Consider the following 19,936-nt stretch of genomic DNA (forward strand, 5'->3'; position numbering starts at 1 on the left):
ATGTGGTATTTCTGCACCAAGAAATTTGCAACCACCAACCATGCCTCTCCGTCATCTTGCCTTTAAAAATACTTGGCAGGTGTGGTTCGGGGAGTTAGAGATATTTTGGGGGCATGGGCCGCTCTTCTCCTTGCATGGTCCTGCAATAAACCTTTCTCTGCTCCACACTCCAGTATTTTGGTTTTTTTTGGCTTCACTGGGCACGTGGACTTGTGCTAAGACTTACGAGAAGAGGACATTTGGATGCAGAGACACCAAGGATGAGCACACAGGGGATAGTGCGTGTTAGGAGGCAGGCAGAAGATGGCCATCTGCAAGCCAGGAAGAGAGACCTCAGGAGACCCTGAATCTGCTGACACCTTGCCCTTGGACTTCCAGCCTCCAGAATGGTGAGAAAATAATTTATGGTTTAGCCTGGCGTGGGGTATTTTGTGATGGCAGCTGCCGAAAACAAAAGCACTGAGAAAGAGAGGACTGGATTTGGGGCTTGGCTGGTACCTCGATTCTGCCTTCGTTTGCAGTATGATTTCACCTGTTGGGCCTCTGTTTCCTCATCTGTAAAATGGGCTCAATAATCCTCCCTGCTGTGGGTTTGCTGAGGAAGGAACACATGTGGAAGGATGGCATCTGGTGGTGATGTTCTCTGTCTCCCTTTACCCCCCAAATATATTCTGAGTCCATTTACAGTTGATTCTTTTTATTCCTGGGAGTTATGTTCTGAAAAGTCGCCACAAACACTAGATTCACTGAATAATGCATCGCTTGAAGATGAAAGATGGGGTTGGGTTCCTCTGAGCTTCCGGTCTTGAAGTTTTCATCCATTGGTCAGTCTCTAGCTTTGTTTAGAGTGTGTTTCTATTTAAACACAGCTGATTTAGTATGCATCGTTGATTCATTAACATTGAACTCACAGTTGGCTGCACCGTAGCTCACACCTGCACAAGATTATCTGATGCATCATTTTCTCCATAAGGCATATCGTGACCTTCTGGAACTTGGATGCACCAGCCAGCACGTCAGCACTCCCTGTGTAAAATCACTTACACACTAGCTAGTGTCAGCCTAAAAATAAAGATCGCCTGCTCTCCAGGCTCCAGTAGCCTCTCATTCCACTTGGAAGGAAATCTGCTCGCCCTCTCATGATGTGTGGGCCCATGTGATGGGCTTCTGCTCCCTCCCATCACCTCCTGCCTCCTCTCTCTGCTCCAGCTCCACTGGTCATCGTGCTTTTCTCTTTTTCTCTTTCTTTTTTATCTTTTTGTCATTTCTTGCGCCGCTCCCGTGGCATATGGAGGTTCCCAGGCTAGGGGTGTAATCAGAGCTGTAGCTGCTGGCCTTCGCCAGAGCCCCAGCAATGTGGGATCCGAGCCATCTCTGCAACCTACACCACAGCTCAAGGCATCGCCGGATCCTTCACCCACTGAGCGAGGCCAGGGATCGAACCCGCAACCTCATGGTTCCTAGTCAGATTCGTTCACCACTGCGCCACGACGGGAACTCCCTATCGTGCTTTTCTGGAACCCACCAAGCACGTTGCTTCCTGTCCCCCTGGGCTTTCCTCTCTGCAGGGGGTACATGGCTCCCCTTCCCCCAACTTGTGCAGGCATCTGGTTAAATGTCTCCTCCGTTCACTCTCTCTGCCCTTACGCTGCTTCATTCTTTTCCAAAGAACTTAACCACCGCTTATGTCTTTATTGCCCATCTTCCCGAGGAGGTGAGCCCCATGACGGCAGTGACTTGGTGTGTTGTGGTGGATTTTGTTTTGGTTTGTTTTTTGTCCTTCGTTTTATTTCTGGGATCCCTGGCATTTGCCTGGCACCGCATAGATTTCCTGTAAGTAGACGATGCCATCTCACTAGTCACATGGCCCATGGGACCCTGGGGTGCTAGGCTGCTGAGGCATCTGCGTAAGCCCAGGGATCCTCTCTATGCACCAGCTGGGTGCCCAGAGTGTCTCCAGGCTGGGTCTAAAGGCTGGATTTTGTCCCTGTAGACACTTCTTCACCATGCCCCAGGGCACTTGTCCACACCAAGGAGACTCTTGGACAGCCAGCTGGGAGGTACCTCCCTTGACAGGTTGAGAAAACAGGTTGAAGGGCTAATTTGGGGCACTAGCTGGCTTGCAGTACCCCCATTTCCACTCTCCATGACCATGTAGAAGCTGTGCTTAAGAATCCCCAAGACCTGGAGTTCCCGTTGTGGCGCAGTGGTTAACCAATCCGACTAGGAACCATGAGGTTGCGGGTTCGGTCCCTGACCTCGCTCAGTGGGTTAAGGATCTGGCGTTGCCGTGAGCTGTGGTGTAGGTCGCAGATGTAGCTCGGATCCCACGTTGCTGTGGCTCTGGCGTAGGCTGGCAGCCACAGCTCCGATTCAACCCCTAGCCTGGGAACCTCCATATGCTGTGGGAGCGCCCCAAGAAATGGCAAAAAAAAGACAAAAAAAAAAGAATCTCCAAGACCTGGGTGTTCTCACTGTGGGGCAACAGGATCAATGGCATCTTGGGAGCGCTGGGATGCAGGTCAATCCTTGGCCCAGCACGGTGGGTTAAGGATCCAGCATTGCCGCAACCGCTACTCAGATCTGGTCCCTGGCCTGGGGACTCCATATGCCATGGGGTGGCCAAAAAAAATCCCCAAGACCCAGTGAGAGATGGAGTCCATCCACAATAAAAATGTGTGTTTGTTTCTGTTTTTTAAATAAGTTCTTTTGTATCTTTTTTTTTTTTTTTTTTTTTTACTTTTTAAGGCCACATCTGCAGCATATGGAGGTTCCCAGGCTAGGGGTCGAATCAGAGCTGTAGCTGCCCACCTACACCAGAGCCATAGCCATGCGGGATCCAAACCACATCTGCAACCTACACCACAGCTCGCGGCAACGCTGGATCGTTAACCCACTGAGTGAGGCCAGGGACCGAACATGCAACCTCATGGTTCCCAGCTGGATTTGTTTCCACTGTTCCATCTTTTGTATTGTTTTTAACCCTCATTATGTTTTAATATCATGGGCATCCTTTAGATCTATGTATATGCATTGTGGCTTTTTGGAGGACCACAGACCGTTGTAATACCTGGACCACAAAGCCAATGTAACATCCACTGGCCCTTTGAGAATACATCCACTGGATAAGACTTAGAATTTGCTATGTCCTCTATATAAATCCGAAGCAATTTGGTTATACGGCGATTACGTTATTCGAGAAGTCTCGTCAGTGTTTAAAGGATAGAGAAAGTAGGGGCACAGAGAGTTTAGGTCATGTGCCTTAGTTCACACAGCTAGTTAATGAAAGAAGCGGGGTTTGAACTTGAGAAGTACAACCATTGGTACCAGCCCTTAACCGCTCCGCCACCCTGCCAGATCTCTGGCGTTGGCTGTTTCCACATAAGTGAGATGTTCTCATGTTTATAAAAACTTCTGACAGAGAAGTGAAACAGAATGTGGGAGTTCCCGTCGTGGCGCAGTGGTTAACGAATCCAACTAGGGACCATGAGGTTACGAGTTCGATCCCCAGCCTTGCTCAGTGGGTTAAGGATCCAGTGTTGCCATGAGCTGCGGTGTAGGTCACAGACAGGGCTTGGATTCCGTATTGCTATGGCTGTGGTGTAGACCAGCAGCTGCAGCTCCGATTCCACCTCTAGACTGGGAATCTCCATATGCCGAGGGTGCAGCCTTAAAAAAAAAAAAAAAAAAAAAGAAAGAAAGAAAAAGAGAAAAGAAAAAAAAAATTTAAAAAGACATACCCACAGCCCACACTCTGCAAAGTTTCCTCTCATTAGTCAAATTAAAACTTACTTCTGAACTTAGTCTATCTGTGTGATAGACTTCAAGCGAAATTATCATTTTATTTATAGCTTCCCGTCTCCCAGAAACTTAGGCGGCAATATGTTATTTGGCTTATTAAAAAATAAAATAAAATAAACTAACATGACACCTCGAGCAGCGCTGTAACTAATTAGGGAGACTTCCCCACCGCTGTTCATTCGAGATTCCCAAGAAAGGCACCAGCTAGCAGCCAGCAGCCAGCAGTTCCCAAGGAGGACAGACGCACAGCTGCGGAGCTCAGATTTCACATTAAGTCAAACAATTATTTTGACGGGTTGAGTGAGTTCTGCAAAGGGCTGGTATAATAAAATCCTTCAATTGCCTTCCTTGTTGAGACTGAGGCACCTGACGGTGGCGGGGGAGGCTTGGTGATGGGGGGAGGTCTCCGTGCCCCTGGCACGAGCCGTGAACCACACTCAAGCATTGGCAGGTATTTATTCCAGAGGCTCAAAGGGATGGCCCCAGGGTGTTAGGGGTGAGACTTATGAATGTTAGCAGCAGGAAAAGGAGCCAGTCAGCCAAGTTGACATTTGTTGAAATCCACTCGTACTTATATATATATTTTGGGGGCCTGCCAGTGTTATTGTTAGTTTTTTGTTTTTTTTTTAATTTGGGATAATTTTAGATTTAGAGAAGAGTGGCAAACCTAAGACAGAGAATTAAAGTTCCCATAGAGCCTTCACACAGCTTCCCTTGATGTTATCACCTTAGGTGACATAACCAGGGTATATGTTTGTGCCAGGCACTTTCTAGGGGCTGAGAATACACCTGTCAAGAAAAGCAGAGCGAGAGTTCCCCTTGTGGCTCCATGGGTTAAAGAACCCCACGTCGCATCCATGAGGCTGTGGGGTTTGATCCCTAGCCTCACTCAGTGGGATAAGGATCCCGCGTTGCCATAAGCTGCGGGCGTAGGTCGTAGATGCAGCTTGGATCTGGTGGTGGCTGGCAGCTGGCAGTGGCAGCTCTGATGTGACTGCTAGCCTGGGAACTTCCATGTGCCTTAGCTGTGGTCTTAAAAAGAATGAAGAGAGAGAGAGAGAGAGAGAGAAACAAAAGCGATTCCTGTTTTCATAGGGCACATGGTCTAGTGGGGGAGAAACAGCCCTGGAACAAACCTCTGCCAGTGACCATGTGTGTTTGGGGTCACCGGTGCTGGCCAGGTGGCAGCTACATTTCTGAGACAGCATAAAAGTCCACACTCATGACTAATGGCCATGGCTGCCAACCCTTGTGATTAATTGAATGTGTGCATGTCTGAGAAGCACCCCTGCTGACTTGGGCCAAGGAGGGAGAGCTGAGAAGGCGGCACCGAGTCCCTGGGCGATGACTCAGGACCAGGGAATCGGGAATCCAGCAGACGAGGGTCAGTTCCTCACGTAGGTGGGGTCTGGGGCAAGCCCCTGGGCACTGGCATTGGAGGATGAAAATGACAGCATGAGGCGTGTGGATGGGATGAAGTTCCCCCAAAAACATATCTGCCCAGCCTGGGGTGGTGATGGACGCTGGAGTGTGTGCATTTATAGATCTGGACCATTGCCGCGGTCAGGATGCTCCTGTACATCCAAGCTGTCCGCCTGGATCTCTCTCTCCTCGCTGCCTCTCGGGCTTCATCCACCTCTCCTGCCCTTTGTAGTTTCCCCGGGCTGCTCCTGAACAGGCCTGGACCCTTGTTGCCCCCTCTGCCTGGAAAGCTCACGCCCTGGGTCTCACTCAGCTTGCACCCTCATGGTTCACCTCCAGTCTCTACTGTTGTTACCTGCTCAGAAACATCCTTCTTGCTCACCTGGTGAAAGCAGAGCATCTTGGAGTTCCCGTCGTGGCGCAGTGGTGAACGACTCCGACTAGGAACCATGAGGTTGCGGGTTCGATCCCTGGCCTTGCTCCGTGGGTGAAGGATCCGGCGTTGCCGAGAGCTGTGGTGTAGGTTGCAGACGTAGCTCGGATCCCGCGTTGCTGTGGCTGTGGCTGTGGCAGGCAGCTACAGCTCCGATTGGACCCCTAGCCTGGGAACCTCCATATGCCACGGGAGTGGCCCAAGAAATGGCAAAAAAGACAAAAAAAAAAAATGGCAGAGCATCCTGCTTCCTCCCCCCCCCCCCCAGGTGCTTTCTTACAACCTGGTAATTTATAGATTCGACTATTTTCTTTCTTCTGCAGCATAAGGGCAGAGGGAGCAGCCTCTCGTATTCACCATGCTGCCCCTGAGGCCAAACATAGGGTGTGGCCCAGAGGAGGCACCTGAGTAAGAATTGCAGAGTGAATTCTGTCTGAATTTTCCCTTCCTTCCTCCCTCCCTTCCTTCCGCTATTTTATGCCCATCATTTTGCTCCTGATATGCAGAGCAGGGGCCTTTATGAATGCTGGGCTTTGGGCCCCCGTTTCCTCTACCCAAGCCCTTTGGCCTCACTGGAGTGAGATGCTAGCCCCAGGGTGCAGCTCACCTGCCCCTTTGGGGTCCAGCAGCAAGCACCTCCCAGCTGGGCTCTTTCTCCCCATGCCTCTCCCAGCCTGGCACGAACGGCATAGCTGTGCATTTGCTAGCGCCTCTGGCTCACCTGCTCCAATGCCCATCTTCTCCTCTCCCTTTCTTCCAGAATTTCAGGCCAGGAGAAAAATTCCAAATTAGCCACTCGCTTTGCCTGCCTCCCCTCATTTCTCTCAGGGCAGCCCGGGGAAGAGCAGGGCCGAGGCAGAGCAACAGAGGTGGCGGCATTCTCATCAGGCGAGGCTCATTTCGGTGTGTCCTTCATTTCATGAGATGCTGGCCTCTGACTGGCAAAATCTTGTCCTCACCCCTTAGTGGGGGGGCCTGCAGGTGGTCTCAGCAGCAAAAGGGGGGTTCCCCCCACCGGGGATCCCCCCCCCCCCCAGCTCATGGCTTCCTGGATCCAACCAGTCTGCTTCATCAGAAAACCTGCTCTGAGCAGAAATGAGAATGAGCGAGGAGGCCGGAGCACCTGTCCAAAGACGATGCTGGACCAGCCTGATGTGGGGGCAGCTGTCCCTCTGAATTCATCCTGACAGTGACAATGGCTACATTCATCAAATGGGACATGTGGTCCAGGCATCATTATAACACACTGATGCTTTAATCCCTACAACTACCCCGTGAAATATTAATACCTCCTCTTTTGCAGATGAGGAAATTGAAATTCAGGAATTTTCCAGGGTCTCAGGGCTCATAAGTACCAGAGCCAAAATTCAAAGCGTCTGACGGCAAAACTTAGAAACTCAGTCGTGACGCTACCCTGTAGAAGTTGCAGATGAATGGTCCAAGATATTCCATTTCACCTGCAAACGCATGGATGCTTTCTAATTAAATTAGCTTCCGACATGAAAAAAAAGGGATGATGTAAAAAAATGGTAGTTGCACATTTTTATCTTTTAGGTTTTTTTTTTAGTTTGAAATAATTTTAGGGTGTTCTTATGTGATGCAGTGGGTGAAGGATCTGGCATTATCAATGCAGCGGCTTGTGTCGCTGCTATGGCGTGGGTTTGATTCCTGGCCTGGGAACTGCCACATGCTGCAGGCGTGGCAAAAAAAAAAAAAAAGAAAGAAAAAAGAAAAAGAAAGACTTTATACTCACAAGGAGTTGCAGAAAATAGCACAAAGTCCCCTTCTACCCTTGACTCAGTTTCCCCTATGATGACATCTTTCCTAACCACAGTATGTTATCAAAACCAGGAAATGGACAGTAGTTCAACGCTATTAACTAAACTACAGAACATCACATTTTGCCAGTTTGCGCATGCACTCATTTTTAATTTTAATTTTTTGCCTTTTAGGGCTTCACCCGCGGCAAATGGAAGTCCCCAGGCTAGGGGCCAAATCAGAGCTGCAGCTGCCAGCCTATACCGCAGCTACAACACCAGCAGATCCGAGCCACGTCTGCGACCTACACCACAACTCTTGGCAACGCCAGATCCTTAACCCACTGAGTGAGGCCAGGGATCGAACCCGAATCCTCATGGATACTAGTTGGATTCGCAACCCACCGAGCCACAACGCGAATTCCCTGCACTCATTTTCCAAATGGGTGATTTGAAAGAAAAGTATGGAATTTGCATATTATTAAAAAAAAAAAAACTATCTGAAAACACTGCACCAGATTTCAGTATCTGAAAAAGATCTGGCAGAACTGAGCAGAGGCTGCGGTGAAGGGTCGTTAGATCTTTACCTCTGCCGTGGTCCTTAGTGAGGGGCTTACATCACCTGTCTGGCCTCTGAAGACATGTGTACTTGTGATTCTGCTGCTTCAAGTCCAGCAGCAAAGCAGGATGTCACAAGGAAAGAATTCCATCATGTGATATCCCACCCCTCAGATAATATATTGCCAAGCTGTGGTCATTCGGTGAGAAGTTGGTTACCCAGAAAGATTGAGAGGTGGAAAGGGGGTTGCCTCATTCTTCAGGGATCCAGTGAAAGGAATGAGGACCAGAGGATAGGAGGCAAAGGCAGGTGGATTGTAGTTCAACCTAAGGAAGCATTTCCCCATCCCGTGATTCAGTTTGGTGCATCGGGCTGCCTTTTGAGATAGTGAGGCACCCGGTATTGGAGGCATGCAAACAGATATTGAGTGGCAAGCCGTTGAGAGTTCTGGAGAAGAGATATCTGTTGTAAGAGGGAGGCAAAATGATGTTATTCTGAGGACTGTTTTGATGCTGAGATTCTTGCGTTTGGATTCCATAACTGGAAGCCTAGAGTCTACAATACATTGTGTGTGTGTGTGTGTGTGTGTGTGTGTGCGCGCGCGCGAGTGTGTGGGGCACAAATGTGAGTGCTCACGTGTGCACCTGTACATGCCTATGCATGAGTTGTATGATTAGCTCATTTAATCCTCACAATAGCAGTCTAGGTTCAAAACTATTCTTCTGCCCATGTAACAAAAAGTGGAACTGCTCAGAGAATCCAAATCATGTGTCCAATCCAGCTGATGGGTAACCTAGTGTGAATCTGAATTCAAACTTCTAAGTCTTTGGCTTCAAAGTATCCACTCTTTCTAGTCTATTATGCTGCTTCCCAACAGAGACATCCTGGGGACAGAATTGTCTTTCTGCATTTCCTTTTTTTTTTTTTTTGTCTTTTTGCCATTTCTAGGGCCACTTCTGTAGCATATGGAGGCTCCCAGGCTAGGAGTCTAGTTGGAGCTGTAGCCTCCGGCCTACATCAGAGCCACAGCAACATGGGATCTGAGCCACATCTGCGACCTGCTCCATAGCTCACGGCAGTGCAGGATCCTTCCCCCACTGAGCAAGGCCAGGGATCGAACCGGCAACCTCATGGTTCCTAGTCGGATTCGTTACCCACTGCACCATGACGGGAGCTCCTCTGCATTTCCTTTTTTCTGAGAAAGAAGGATGCTTACATCCAGGGGCTCCTGCCCTGGGCTTAGCTCATGCACTAGGTACCTTCCCAGTCTTCTTGCTTCTTTGACGATTTAGAAACTCAAATCTGTGCGTGGCGATGGAGTGAATTCTATGAAAACGTCCAGACATGTTGATGAAAAATGAATACTCTGGAATTCCCATTGTGGTGCAGCAGCAGAAATGAATCCAGCGAGTATCCATGAGGTTGTGGGTTCGATCCCTGGCCTTGCTCAGTGGGTTAAGGATCCGGTGTTGCCGAGAGTCGTGGTGTAGGTCGAAGACACGGCTCAGATCTGGCGTTGCTGTGGCTGCAGTATAGGCTGGCAGCTGTAGCTCTGATTGGACCCCTAGCCCAGGAACTTCCATATGCCACAGGTGAAGCCATACAAAAAAAATAAAATAAAAAAAAACACAAGGCAATCTTGTGATGGTACAGTTCAGCATCTCAATTACGGCTATGGTAACACAAGACCATAAACATGATGTAATTGCAAAGAGCTACACACGTGAGCACACACCACACACACACAGAGGAGTGCACGTACACAACTGATGGCATCTGAATATGGCCTGAGGAGTCTGTGGTTTGTAGCAATGCCATTTTCTAGGTTTTGATATTCTACTGTAGTTTGTAGTTGTATAAAATATTAATATTGTTGGAGTTCCCGTCGTGGCTCAGTGGTTAAGGAATCTGACTAGGAACCAGGAGGTTGCGGGTTCGATCCCTGGCCTTGCTCAGTGGGCTAAGGATCGGGTGTTGCCGTGAGATGTGGTGTAGGTTGCAGATGAGGCTTGGATCTCGCGTTTCTGTGGCTCTGGTGTAGGCTGGTGGCTACAGCTCCGATTCGACCCCTAGCCTGGGAACCTCCATATGCTGTGGGAGCAGCCCAAGAAATGGCAAAAAGACAAAAAAAAAACCCCAAAAACCAACAAAAAAATGTTAACATTGTTATAACATCGTGGGAGGCTGGGGAGAGGCTGCACAGAACTTCCCTGTACATTTTTTTTTCAACCTCTTTGAATCTATAATTATTTAAAAATAAAAGTTGTATAATGCTAGGGATACAGCCAATATAAATGGAGTATAACCTTTAAAAATTGTGAATCACTGTATTATACACCTGTAACATATGGTATAGCTATTATACTTCAATTCTTAAAAAAATGTTGAAAGAAAGTGGTAAAAAAAAAATCAAGGCACCAACTAAGTGTGTTCAGGACTTTACTCTTTACATAAAATAAGCAGAAAATTTTATCAATGAATTTGCTTGTGTCTGCATAAACTATCTATCTCTGAAAAAGTATATAAAAAGCTGGTAATATTTGATTGATGATAGTAGGAACTGAGTGGCTGTGGGGGAAGAGGTAAGGAGAGAATTTTTACAACAGCCCATTTTGTGCCTTTTAATTTTTTTTTTTCTTTTTAGGGCCGCATCCATGGCATATGGAAGTTCCCAGGCTAGGGGTTGAATTGGAGCTACAGCTGCCAACCTACACCACAGTCACAGCAAAACGGGATCTGAGCGACCTCTGCAACCCACACCACAGCTCGCGGCAACACTGGATCCTTCACCCACTGAGCGAGGCCAGGGATCGCATCCTCATGGATACTAGTTGGATTCATTTCCACTGAGCCATGATGGGAACTCCCTGCCTTTTGATTTTTGAACAATGTGAATATACTATCTATCCACAAATAAATACTAAAAATAATTTAGTTGAGGGACTTCCATTTCCAGTAACATGGAGTGGATGGACAGACTCTTCCCTATTTATCCCATTAAGTACAGCTAACCACCCCTCCTGCCCCCGACATTATATATCATACAAATAGAAGAAGACTAGGAAAGACGGAGAGAAGGCAGACTGCCTAGGGACCTCAAAATAACATAGTAGTGGATTTCTTTTGGCCTCCGATATCCTAGACTGTGTCCTGAAGAAACCAGCAAATTCAGAAATGCCAGTTTCCGGGAGTTCCCGTCGTGGCGCAGTGGTGAACGAATCCGACTAGGAACCATGAGGTTGTGGGTTCGGTCCCTGCCCTTGCTCAGTGGGTTAACGATCCGGCGTTTGCCGTGAGCTGTGGTGTAGGTTGCAGACGCGGCTTGGATCCAGCGTTGCTGTGGCTCTGGCGTAGGTCGGTGGCTGCAGCTCCGATTGGAACCTCCATATGCCGCGAGAGCGGCCCAAGAAATAGCAAAAAGACAAAAAAAAAAAAAAAGAAATGTCAGTTTCCCATTTCCATCAGCCAAGATTGAGCAGACAGCCCAGACTTCAACCCTTGCCAGGTCTGCCTGGGCGGGTGTCAGTGGAGACTTAGTGATCCAAGACACATCCCCCTTCTCAGATATTGTCCGAAGAGGCCTACCCAAGAGTTGGGACTTTTCATCACTGCTTAGCATCAGTGAGGCCACCTTCCGTGGTATCAGAGGAGGCCCCATGGGGAGCAATAACCTGACCCACCTCCCTTTTCTGGGTAGTGTGGTATCAATAGACACTTCGTAGGGCACTTGAACTCCCATTCCTGTCCAGTAGTAATAAGGAGCCCCATCCCCAGTGAGTGTCAGTGGAGGCCAAGTGGAGAACTGGGAATTCCACCTCCACTGGCAGGAATGAGGTGGTGTTCCCTCATTCAGGGTCAGAGGAGCAGGTGTCGGGGAGGTCTGCTACAACACGAAATGGAAACAAGATCCAGAATCCCATGACGTAACATTTTAAAATGGCCAAGTATCGATCAAATATCACCGGTCACACACACAACCAAGAATATCTCAACTTGAATTAAAAAAAAAAAAAAAGCAATCGACAGAATCCAGCGCTAAGATGACGGAGATGTTAGAATTAGTGGACAGGTATTTTAAGTAGTGGACATCAAAATGCTTCAGCCAGGAACTATGAACATAGGCGAAACAAATGAAAATATAGGAAGTCTCAGAAAAGAAACAGAAACTCTCCGCAAAGAATATAAGATATGAAAAAAAAGGGACTTTTCTTTCTTCCTTTCTTCCTTTTTCCCCTTCCTTCCTTCCCTCCCTCCCTCCCTCCCTCTCTCTCTCTCTCTCTCTTTCTTTCTTTCTTTCCTTCTTTCTTTTTTCTTTCTTTCTTAACTTTTTAGGGCTGTACCTGTGGCATAAGGAAGTTCTCAGGCCAGGGGTGTAATCAGAGCTGCAGCTGCCAGCCTACACCACAGCTCATGGCAATGCTGGATCCTTCATGCACTGAACAAGGCCAGGGACTGAACACACATCCTCATGGACACTCTGTTGGGTTCCTAGTCCGCTGAGCCACACAATAGAAGTTCCCAAATGGGAAATTTATAACTAAAGAAATACAAAAGGTAAAAAACAAACCAAAACAAAACAAAAAACAAAAACTTCAATGGATAGACCCACAGCAGGATGGAGAGGACAGAGGAAAGAACTGATGAACTTAAAATAGAAATTACTCCATCTGAACTCCCGAGAGAAAATGGAAAACAATGACCGTAACCTCAGAGACATGTAGACCACCACAAAATACCTAACATTCAGGTCATGATAGTCCTAGAAGAGAGGAAAATGTTCAGGGATGAAAACCTATTCTAAGAAGTAATGGCTGAAAAGTCCCCAATTTGATGAAATTTTGTCAAATGACAAGATTCATCAAATGACAAACCTCCATCAAAAGAATCATACAAGAATACAACAAGTAACTTTACACACACGAATTGGACAAACTAGAAAAAAATGGACCAATAAAACACAGATGGCCACCAAAATGTGATGTAGGTAATTTGAACAATCTTAAAACTCTGAAGGAAGCTGAATTGGTAGTGTTAACATCCTAAAGACTCCAGACCCTGAGAGCTTGCCTGGAGAATTCTAGCAAATGTATAAAGAAGGATTAATTGCAATTTTACACGAATCTCTTCCAGAAAATAGGAGATTTGTGTTGTATTTTATTCTAATTTATTCTATGAAACCAACATTACTCTTCTACTAACATTAGACAAAAATGGTTAAAAAAAAAAGAGAGAGAGAAAAGTGTAGTGTATTTCCCTCATGAGGATAGATGAAAAATTCTTAATAAAACATTACTAAATAGAAATCAGCACTCTATATAATTATTTTATTACTTTTTAAATAATAGTTTGATTTATTTATAGGAGATAGAAGGGATAGAATTTTGTTTAAATTTTGAAAATCAATGTATTAATCATATTTGTAATATGATTAATTATTGGACCTTGTAGGTCCAATGAAAATCAATGTATTAATCATATTATGTTAAAGACAAAAATCATAAGATCATATCAACTGATGCAGAAGAATCATTTGACAAAGTCCCACACCCCTTTATTGTAAAAAATTCTCAAGAAAATAGGATTGAGGAGTTCCCATCGTGGCGCAGTGGTTAACGAGTCCGACTAGGAACCATGAGGTTGCGGGTTCGGTCCCTGCCCTTGCTCAGTGGGTGAACGATCCGGCGTTGCTGTGAGCTGTGGTGTAGGTTGCAGACACGGCTCGGATCCCGCGTTGCTGTGGCTCTGGCGTAGGCCGGTGGCTGCAGCTCCGATTCAACCCCTAGCCTGGGAACCTCCCTATGCCGTGGGAGCGGCCCAAGAAATAGCAAAAAGACAAAAAAAAAAAAAAGAAAATAGGATTGAGAGGGAGAAAATATTTATAAACAATATCCATATCAAAGGACTACTATCATGAATATATAAAAATTATCAAAACTCAACAGTAAAAAACACAACGTAAATTGAAAATGGACAAAAGACTTGAACAGACCTTTCACTGAAGATATTCAAGTTGGAAAACAAGCACATGAAAAGATTTCAGCATTACTGGGCTTTAAGGAAATGCAGATTAAGAACAAAACGACCTATCACGACACAGCTATTGGAATAGCTAAAATCAAAAATAACAACAAAAAGCAAATCCCGGGAGGATGTAGATTACTTGAATTATTCATAGCATTGTTGGTGGGAATTTAAAATTGTCTAACCACTCAGGAAAATAATTTGACAGTTTCTTAAACAAACAACAAGAAAAAAAAAAAACTAAACCTACCCCTATTTATGACACAGTAATTATACTTTTGTGCATTTTATCCCAGAAGAAATGGGATATGTCTGTATAAAACTTGTATGTCACTCTTCATAGCAGCTATAGTTGAAACAGCCGAACCCAGGAAATCAAGAAAATGTCCCTCTGTGCATGAATGGCTAAATAAACTGATTCATTCACACTGTGGAATATTATGCAGCAATGAAAAGGGATGGGGTATGGATGTTCTCAACAACTTAGGTGGATCTCAAGGGCATTATGCTGAGTGAAAGTAGCCCAACTCAAAAGATCCCATACCATTTGATTCCATAGTATATTACTGAAACATCATCAGGATGGAAAATTACCTGTGCCCCAGTCTGGTCTCAGGGTCTCTGTTGGAGGAACACAAACTGATCCACTGCTCTAGGCCAGTCTTCTCCCACAGACATCTTGTCCTTTCTTGGTGTTAAACTCGTTCCTGGTTTGGAGATCAACATGTAGAAAGGCCCAGAAGTGTGTAGCACAGATCCTGCTTTGGGAAAGGTCCAATGTTAAACCCATGCCCTGGAGCAGGAGAAGTGGGTGGAGGAAAAGAGAGACGAAGGTGGGGGAGAACTCCAAGGCTCTGGGGCATCTCTCAGCCTCAGATGTCACCATTCTACCCTCCAACCTGAGGTTACATCCGTGCAGATTGCTGGTTCTTGAAAGAACCTCCAGCTTCCAAGCCTTTGCATCTACTGGCCAACTTCTCCTCAACCCCCAGGTCTCAACTCAGATGATATTCCCTCTAGGAAGCCTTCCTCTTGCCTGGTGTGGGTTGACTGCCCTTGCCATGCGTTGTCCTTGACATTTCTCCATTCATTGCACCCTTTCACTGGAGGGAGGTGTGGGAACGGATAGGAAGTGAGAATGTGGGAATGGAAGAGAAGTGTGGTAGGATGTAGGCAGGCCTCCAAAGCCTTGGTATAAAAGAAGGAAGTTTGCATGTGTGTGAATCTTATATCCACATCTGCTTGTGAATGCATAAAATATCTCTGGAAAGATACCCAACACTCTGATAGCATTTAATTCCAGGAATGAGCTGAACTCCAAGAAATGAGTCGGGGCTCCAGGCAAGATGCTCGTGAAAGAAGCTGGGCCCAGCGTGGTGGTTTGGTTTCTATTCCTTCAACACAGACTCTGAGGCCAGGCTTTGGATGCAGGTGGTTATCTGGGCAGTGATCCCAAGAAGCACAAGTGAGGGAGTGGAGGACATGAGACAGGGAAGGGAGAGAGGCCAGCAAGGGGTATGTTCATGAGCAGGTGCTGTTGGACACCTGGGGCTCCATTCTACGGTGGCTTGAGGAGCCTGGGCCATTGTTCACGCCCCCTGTTTGCATGAAAGCAAGACTTGTGGCAGACGATGCAGGAGGAGCTAAGCAGAGAAAAGAAGTCTCTGCATCTTCTCCTGGAGGTTAAGGTGGGGCTTGGGTAGCACCCGCTCTCGGCAGCATCCACACACCTACCGCATCCACATATGCGAGGAAGCACCTGCTTCTGCTGATGGTCATATAGGCATAGTCCTCAGAACCTGTGGTCTGACAGCTACGTGGGCAGCCAACAACACAGTCCTCCCAGAGCCCAGCCTCATTTGAGGTTAGCCGAGGAAGTATCACCACCTCCCCTTTTCAAGATTAAGAGGCAGAGTCTCAGAGTATGTTACGTGCCTTAGGCCACTCAGTTCCTGCTAAAGAAAGACACAGCTTCTTCCTTGCATTAAAAAAGGGGGAGGGGGGAGAGTTCCTGTCGTGGCTCAGCAGGTTACAAACCCTCCTAGTATCCATGAGGATGTGGGTTTGATCCCTGTCCTTGCTCAGTGGGTCAAGGAGTTGGCCTTGCCGTGAACTGCAGTGTAGGTTGCAGATGCGGCTCAGATCCTGTGCTGCTGTGGCTGTGGTGTAGGCCGGCAGCTGCAGCTTCGATTCGACCTCTAGTCTGGGAACTTCCATGTGCTGCAGGCACAGCCCTAAGAAAATAAAAAAATCTGTCTATACTTGAGGCCAGGACTCCGCAAATATTTGCTAAGTACACATGTTAATGAACCAGATTGCTTCCTCCAGCATAGTGTGAGTTCCCTGGGGGCACACTCAAGACCTGTCAAGCCATAAGTGTTGGTGCTGGAGCCTGAAATTCAATGTGAGATAACCCCTGGGGTGCCAAGATGCTGAGACTCCTGCAGCCAAAGCAGAAGGGTAGATACTTGTGAGGTTGGAGGGGCTGCCTTCTCTAGGCTGAGCCAGCCCAGGAAGGGTGTGGTAGCTGTGACTCTCCTTTGATAGGTAAAGATTGTCCCCGTTTATGTTATATGACCTCACCCTTGTGGTTACAGATTGGACCAGCAGGTGCAACCCTTGACGAGGCTGATGGAGCTAGAGTCTTTTCGAGAATATGAAGTAAGACATGCCAAAACTATAGTCAGATGCTGGCAAGCACTCGAACTAGAAGGCCATCTGGAATCAGAGTCAGAGCAGGGGCGTCAGAGCAGGGGACCCAGCCATTCCAAGGTAAAAGGGATTGCAAAAGCCATGCGTTTCCTTAGCCATTCCTTCTATCACAAGTGATGGAAAATTAAAAACAAATTTTTTTTGCTTTTTTTTTTTTTTTTTTTAGGGCTGCACCCGAGCCCTATGGACGTTCCCAGGCGAGGGATTGAATCGGAGCTGCAGCTGCCAGCCTGCCCCACAGCCACAGCAACACTGCATCCTTAACCCACTGAGTGAGGCTGGGGATGGAACTCACATTCTCATGGATACTAGTGAGATTTGCTTCCACTGTGCCACAACAGAAGCTCCCCAAAACATATTATTCAGGTACACACAGAAAGGGGGTTTACTGGCTCAGACAACTGTAAAATCCAGGCTGATGTAGGTTTCAGGTGCCGCTTGATGCAGGGACGCCTATGATGTGACACAATCTATTTCTCTCCTTATCACTGGGTTCCACTCTGCTCCACATGCTGGCTTTTCTCTAACATACGATTTATCTTGGGAGTTGCAAGATGACTCCAGTAGCTCCAAGACCCACATCCCCCACCCCCCCACCCCGCCCTCCATCTTGAAACTTCATGGTAAAGATGGAAAGGTCTTTCTAAGATGTTCCAGCAAAGCTTCACTGCATCTCGTTGACTCGGGTTGGATGATGAGAAGTAACTGAAGGACGAGAGGGAACCTAAGGATTGGCTAAAGCCTGGCAACTAATTGCATCCCTATCTTTGGTCAACGAGACTTTGACCAACTCATATGGTTACAGATTGTAACCAACTCATATGGTTACAGATTGGACCAGCAGATGCCACCCTTGACTAGGTTGAGTCAAAGAGAAGGAGAGGATCCCCAAACTTCTGGAAGAAGAATGATTGGATGTTGGAGGGTCTATTACTCCATCGCTAAATGGAAGACGGGTATAGGCAGAGAGGGGAGGAGAGCCAGTACCTAAGATAAAAGCAAGGGGACCCTGGTCATATAGAAAGGGACAGAGAAAGGCCATGGGAGGGAATGAGAGCTAGAGAAACCCCCTTAGTTCCTTCCTTTCTTAGTTTCTTTCCCATCCCCAGGAGGTCCACGTGGAATTCCCTTTTTCTCCAGATGGATTTCCTTTTTTTGTTTGTTTTAGTTGAATTTTTGTTTTGTCTTTTTAGGGCTGCACCAGTGGCATATGGAGGTTTCCAGGGTAGGAATGGAATTAGAGCTGTAGCTGTCGGCCTCCACCACAGCCCCAATAACACTGGATCCTTAACCCACTGAGCAAGGCCGGGGATCGAACCTGTGGCCTCATGGATGCTAGTCAGATTCATTTCCACGGAGCCATGATGGGAACTCCTGCAGTTGAATTTTTTAAAAATTAGAGTTGATTTACAATGTTGTGCCCATTTCTGCTGTACAATGAAATGATCCAGTCCTATGTATATGTGTGTGTGTGTGTATATATATTCCCTTTCTTATATTACCTTCCATCATGGTCTATCCCAAGAGACTAGATATAGTTCCCTGCGATGTGTAGCAGGACCTCATGGCTTATTCCTTCTAAATGTAACAGCCTGCATCTCCCAACCCAGACTCCCCATCCCTCCCACTCCTTCCCCCTCCCCCTTGGCACCCACCTCCGGATGGGTTTCTGTTGCTTACCACCACCAGCCCCAAACGCAGACAGAGAAATGCTCAGGGACCCCGGCCACCTGGACACCACGGGTGGGAGACCCTCCTGTCTCGATGCACATCCACGGATGAATCATGAGCTCCTACCACTTCGTGAATCATTAATTTCGTGAATCATAATTGTCTCCCCAGTTACTAAGCACTGTTAGTCCTAATTAACCAGTTTGCAGGCAATTTTTCAACCTATCAAGCAGTGAAAGAAAATAATGAGCTCAGCTGAGAAGAACTGGAGAGATAGAGAATTCACTGGGGAAAAGGTGTTTTATTACCAATTCCACTCAGGGTTAAGCTACAGAGGTGGTTTTTTTTTTTTTTTCTTTTCTTTTTTCTTTCTCCCCCCCCCCTTTCCTTCTAATTGTACCTCCAAGTCAGGAGGATCGTGTCAGGATATTAAGATGAAAGATGCCTCTACGTTTCTTTTATACGCAAGCTCCATTTCATTCATGCTCACACCCGGTTAATTTGGGGGCATTAATGATCCCGTTTGCAGGGAAAGGAAATCGGATGAATGAGGCATACTCATCTCTTCTGATGACATTGCTAAGGTATTTCTCTACTAGAAAACAAAATATTAAAAAATCGTATCCTTCCGTTCCCGGATGGAATTTTGGACTTTGACCTCCTTTCCTGTTGATAACTCGAGTCAACGGAAAGTTCCAGGAGACATCAAGGGAGCAAACCTACTCAACATCTCGAAGTCCTGAGCCCTTCATGATCTGGTCTTGTCTTTCCACACTGCCGAGTTCCCACGCCTTACCCGGATTCATCCATCCGGCTTCCTTGTAAATACCCCTTGAGGAAGGAACGCTCCCCTCGCTAGCTCCGCGCTCCTCCTGCGCGTCCCACCTTGATGGCCCCTAGGGGGCGCTGCTCCTCCTTGAACCCTTGGCCCAAGACTGGAGGAGCGGGCTCCGTTCCTTGTTCCCCAGAGCAGAGCTGAGACAGGCTGACATTTCCACAAAGAGCATCTCTGAAAATGTGGGAGGGGATGGGGAAATAAACAAGGGAAATGCAAGAACGCGTCAAAAGTTCCTGTCTCCTTCGGATCCTCAGAATTCCAATCAAAGTGGCTGAGAGCTTTGCCAAGGCTCAACTCTCTCTGGTGTCTGTGGGCTGGACAAGCCTCTCCCCTTCCGGTTTCCATGTGGCCAGAGTCAGCTGTATCCCACGCTGCTGGACGCTTTGTCCGCCTTCCTAGGACTGTAATAAAAAGACACTTCCTTTAATGAATTCGAGAGCTTTTCCCAAGCCAAGCCTCTCTCCCCACATTTAAGACACTCTCACTTTGTCTAAAGCAGGGCGTGTTCTCAAGCTGAGGGCTCTATTACCAGCAGCTTCAGCATCACCTGGAAACTACTTAGAAATGCAAATTCTCAGGCCCCACCCCAGACCTTCTGAAATGGAGGCTCTACCGGGGTGCCTAGAATGTGTGTTTTAATAAGCCCTCCAGGTGATCTGGACACACACTCAAGTTTAAGAACCGCTGGACCACAGAAGCCAGGCACACCAGGATAAAGAGAG

Source organism: Phacochoerus africanus, chromosome 5 (assembly GCF_016906955.1).
Source record: "Phacochoerus africanus isolate WHEZ1 chromosome 5, ROS_Pafr_v1, whole genome shotgun sequence".
Taxonomy (NCBI): Eukaryota; Metazoa; Chordata; class Mammalia; order Artiodactyla; family Suidae; genus Phacochoerus; species Phacochoerus africanus.